General features: G+C 35.1%; 1 pseudogene; it reads left to right on the forward strand.

The window, feature by feature from the left end:
• Positions 1-124: 124 nt before the first annotated feature.
• LOC119630791 (facilitated trehalose transporter Tret1-2 homolog) lies at positions 125-3,764 on the forward strand (annotated as a pseudogene).
• The last annotated feature ends 1,836 nt before the right edge of the window (positions 3,765-5,600 follow it).

A 5,600-nucleotide genomic window follows, 5' to 3' on the forward strand; every position in this document is an offset into this window, starting at 1 on the left:
AGATACCGACTCCGTGATCCAAATGAGGTTACTGAATGTCGTCACAATGTGTAAAGAAAACCATAATATTAAAAATATACAATTCTAATTGTTTCGAATTCGAAATGACTTCATTATAAAAGAAACTATTTCAGATAAAACGATGGTAAACGTATTGGATGCCGACAAACCAAATGTAGAACCCAAGGGACCAATAGAAAATGAACCACAAATACTTATTGTCAAAGATGAAAATCAAAGAACAAGAGGTTATGAACAAAAGAATTTTAATTATAAGAGGAATCTAAATGTATCTAGTAGCACTGAATGGGGATTGACAGGAGGAAATGGAGTATCGAAAGGAGTTGACCTACTGTCAGATTCGAAGACTGTGCCTCGGTTTTCGCCTATTTGGAAACAGGTAGCTTCTTTTTAATCGCTTTGATCCATGAAGGATCTCAGGGCCCATCTGTAGTTTGGCGGTTATGCCTGTTGTGGCTATACAGAAAAGTAAATGCTGCCAGTCCACCTTGGAGAAATAGGTAAATTATGGTATAACAGTTCACGCACCCTTCAAACTGGAATGCGATACTACTACACACTAGAAATGTCACTACATAAATATAATACTTAATAATCTATACTAATATTATAATTATATGGAGGAAAGGCATGGGCTATCTAGTTATAATCTTTTTTGAAAAAAATTAGGGATCCTTACTAAGATTCCAATAATATAACCCAAGGTGTATCACTGGTGGTAGGACCTCTTATGAGTCCGCACGGGTAGGTACCACCACCCCGCCTATTTCTGCCGTAATTATACTGAGACCTTAGAACTTATATCTCAAGGTCGGTGGTGCATTTACGTTGTAGATGTCTATGGGCTCCAGTAACCACTTAACACCAGGCGGACTGTGAGCTCGTTCACCCATCTAAGCAATAAAAAAAAAGGTGAAAAAAAATTACCTTCAATATTCTTTAAATCGCGTGCCCTGCGAAAACTACTGATGATAGAATAAAATAATGTATTACGACTTTGTAGAACACATTAATGTATTACTACTTTGTAGAACACGTTATTTTTTACAAAAAGTGTCGCGACAGCATATGTCTAACTATTAAATTTATGCCACATTAAGTGTTCTTTTGTTTTAAAAAATAAAACAACGTAAAACATCGTTGAAATTTTTGTTAAAGACCCGAGCGGAGCCGGAGCGGGCCGCTAGTAAGATTATACATTTCTTAATAATAAAATTTCAGTGTAAATCAGTGATTCTGTGTGTGAACGGTTCGCTCAGGCACAGTGAAATTGGTAATATTGGATCTGGACAAACCTTTGCCACCCTGTGAATCGTAGGGAATATGCACAAAAAAGGCAGTTTTAGGCAAAACGGATAATGTAATAATAGTTTGCGTTTCATTGATTCTAGGTTAATATTCGTTAATAGTAGTAAACGGAAGCTCTACTGTTTCAACAGTTCTCGAATATTCTTCGTCTCCCATTTTTTGGGTAGCGGAATGATACATTTGTTAAGTAAAATATTTCATTTTATGTTTGGGCAATGACGGTTACCATTTGCTTAAGAACTGCTAAACGCCAAATTATGTGTCAGTTCGTTACCGTTCGACCTAGAATAATACAAAATGGGTTCATGACTTTTCTTATTGCATCATGGACGAATCGAAATAGGATGAAAGCAATCAGATTGTAGTCGGCTTGTATATCGTGGAGACGACAACTTTAAGCTTTTAAAGCTTTAAATCTTAAAGTTAAAAGATTAAGCTTTAAGCTTATAAATAGAAACTAGTATTTTTTAATAATGTGATTGGAATTAAAAAAGAAATATATTCTGTTTCCAGAGCTTGGCAGCCTCAGCACCAATTTTATTAGGTTTTGCTGCGGGTTCGACATTCGGTTTCTCGGCGATCTTACTGCCACAGTTGAGAGAACAAGGTGGACCCATTCCGGCAGATGAAGAAACAGCGTCATGGATAGGTCTGTTTCCGTTTTTAAATACAAGGTCAAACAATTCTATCTCTCATCAACCGAATGATCATTGTTCTATACGCTTTGTATATACTGTGTTACGTTTAATATTTTGTATTCAAGTTTAACAATATTTGCTATGTGTATGTGCATTACTATAATTCTCATATTGTATTTGTTATTTTAGTTATGTGTTATTTGTTCTACACACACTCATCACTTTTAATTATTATTCTCATAATCCTCCCGCAGGTCTGCTGGAAGAAATAAGCAGCGCCTTTGTACATAATTTTCTTATTACTCTGTACTATGTCATCTTTTCTGTGTGTACATAAATAAATAAATAAATAGGTTTGTAATATTTGTTTTATTGTGTACTGAGAACATTGTCGTTAACGGGCTTATATTTTATTTCAACAGGTCTTTGTCTCTTGACTCGAGTCAATTATCGATAATTGACTAGCTCTTTAAATGGATTTTTAGTGGTCGAAACTATAATTATATCTAAATGTATATTTCAGCTTCAATCGCAACCCTACCGGTGGCTCCTGCCTGTCTTATATCTGGATGGATATTTGAGAGATTTGGAAGAAGACCAGCTCTATTCATCACATGTGCCCCGTTTCTACTTGGATGGGCTCTCATAATAAAAGCAAACAACCTCACCCTCATGCTGTGCGGGAGATTTTTCACAGGGATGTGCACAGGATTGATAGGTCCTTTGGCATCGGTCTACATAGGAGAAACTACGGAACCGAAGTATAGAGGTCTCTTCCTCGCTGCTATTTCATTAGCAATGGCATCAGGAATGTTTTTCTCGCATATTATCGGCACATTTATATCATGGCAGTGGACTGCGGTCATCTGCGCTCTGTTGCCAATATTAAGTCTAGTTTTATTAGTTTTTGTACCAGAGTCTCCCACTTGGTTAATATCAAGAGGTCACATTGAGGAGGGTGCCAAGGTTTATTACTGGTTAAGAGGGTATAGTGATGAAGCCAAAGATGAATTGAAAGATATAATCGATCGTAAATTAGCAAACGATGATGCCCCAGTAGAAACTTGGAAAGACAAAATTCGTTATTATAAATGCCCGGAATTTATAAAGCCGTTAGTAATTATGATATTCTTTTTCTCTATGTCCCAATTTGCCGGCGCAAATGCAGTTGCTTTCTATTCTGTAGAAATTATCAAAAAGGCTTTAGGAAAAGATATTGATCAATATATGGCTAATAGATTTTCTGAGATTGTTGGCGTCAGTAGCAGCCTGTATCATATGCAAACAATACGGGCGAAGACCTGTATGTTTTGTTAGCGGAGGTTTGACAACAATTTCAATGGCAGGACTATCAATATTTTTGTATCTAAAACCAGAAAATATGGCTTGGATACCCCTATCATGCTTTATGCTCTATATTTGTGCGATTTCAATTGGTCTAGTTCCGTTGCCCTGGATGATGTGTGGGGAGATATTTCCGACTAAGGTTCGAGGCTTAGGTTCGGGAGTTAGTTCAGCTGTGGGTTTGGTCTCTGTATTTGTAGTAGTTAAAACCGCACCAGGCATGATGTCTCACTTGGGACAAGTGTTTACTTTCTCGTTTTACGGAGCGATCGCCTTTATTGGAAGCATCATATTATTCTTTGTTCTCCCCGAGACCAAAGGAAGGAGTCTACAGGAGATTGAAGACAAATTTAAAAATCAAAAGAGTAATGGCTCAAAGTTTTGAAACTTAGCGTTGTTTTCGATTAAGTGTAAATAATGTGATATCTATTTACAATAATAAATAATTAGTCCGGCTATTGCCCTCGTCAGTCGGGGACCATCCTTTAATCCATCCATGTACTAAGTTATTTGCTAGAGCAGTGGTCGGGGAACCGGGGTAAATTACCCCAAATGGGGTAAAATGAAATTTTTGGGGGTAAAATTGAAACTTTTGTGAGTAAAAAGTATATAGTGAAGTGAAACTGCTTTAGAATCGTTGTGATTTCAAACTCAATGAAACGAAATGAATTGAAACGAAAATATGATTTTCTTTTTCAAAATTATCACGGGCCCTATAATATGAAAGATGCTAAAAAGAAGCGATTTCGTTTTTTTTTTTCCTTCGCCATGGGGTAATATCAACTTACATAAAAATATTTTGGGGTAATAATTAAAAAAGTTCCCCCCTATCACTGTGCTAGAGTATCATTTATATATTTTTTTATTGCTTAAATGGCTAGACGAGCTCAAGTCCCTTCTGGTGTTAAGTGGTTGTCGGAGCCCATAGAAATATACAACGTAAAAGCCGCCACCAAGCTCCTCCACTCTAGGATTTCAGCTCTTACATTTTGTACAGTACATTGACTGCTCCACCCTTCCAACGGAAACAGATTATTGCTACTAGTTTAAGTACGTATTTCATTAAAAAAATCGGTACTAGCCAACGGGATTCAAGCAGCGGTGCATCACTTGATCTATTTAATTACTTTAAATTTTTTTTTTTAATATTATAATCTAACTATACTGAGACCTTAGAACTTATATCTCAAGGTGGGTGGCGCATTTACGTCGTAGATGTCTATGGGCTCCAGTAACTAACACCAGGTGGGCTGTGAGCTCGTCCAGCCATCTAAGCAATAAAAAATAAAATAAAAATAGATGTTATTATAGCTATCTATATCTACATATATATATAAATTAATTGCTGTTCGTTAGTCTCGCTAAAACTCGAGAACGGCTGGACCGAGATTTGGCTAATTTTAGTCTTAAATTATTTGTGGAAGTCCAGAGAAGGTTTAAAAGGTAGATCAATATGAAAATACTCGGAATTAAATAAAATTAAAAATTTTGTTTTTCCTTTGACGGGTACGCCGGCGGACGGATTCCTTTTGTTTGTTTTATGTTTATTTTATACAAAAGTTTAGGTCTTTTATTTATCGATTGAGGCACTACGAAGTCTGCCGGGTCAGCTAGTCTTAAATAAATATGTTTTATGTTGAATATATCTTTCTAATCAATAACACAGATTTTCTATTTATAAGTAGATTTAATTAAAATTAAAATTCCAATAATAGCTGTTATCAAATTACTTTAGTACGAAAGTTCATAATTAAATACGCTATTTATTTATTATTAGATACTTTATAACTATTAAGTTGAGAGATAAATAAAATATTTTTGAAGTGAAAACTTCTTTAGAATCGTTGTGATTTCAAACCGGATGCAACGGAAAAACGACAGGTAAGAGACATAAATACAAAAATGTGTAGGATGAAGCCAGCAAAGAATGAGACAGAAATATACATACTATTTAATACAGCGCCATCTGTGAGATTTTTTAATACTAACGTGTGTATGAAAGCTCTTGTAGTGAATTTTAATTTAGGATTATACGTGAAATTAAAATATCAATTCACAGAGGGCGCTACCTTACAATTATTTACTAATGACAAAATTTTACATATACTTTAGGATAATTGTATTTTAATTTTGGAAGGTTTCACTTCTACCACGTGTGAATTGCACACATTTTGTTTTTTTTCTTTCTAATATACTAGAAAAATATAATTGAGTTTGTTTTATTTGCTCACAACGCTGTTGCATCTGGCACGACAACCTGTATAATATTTATAAGCAAAATATTTATAA

The sequence above is a fragment of the Bombyx mori genome, chromosome 27, assembly GCF_030269925.1.
Source record: "Bombyx mori chromosome 27, ASM3026992v2".
NCBI lineage: Eukaryota > Metazoa > Arthropoda > Insecta > Lepidoptera > Bombycidae > Bombyx > Bombyx mori.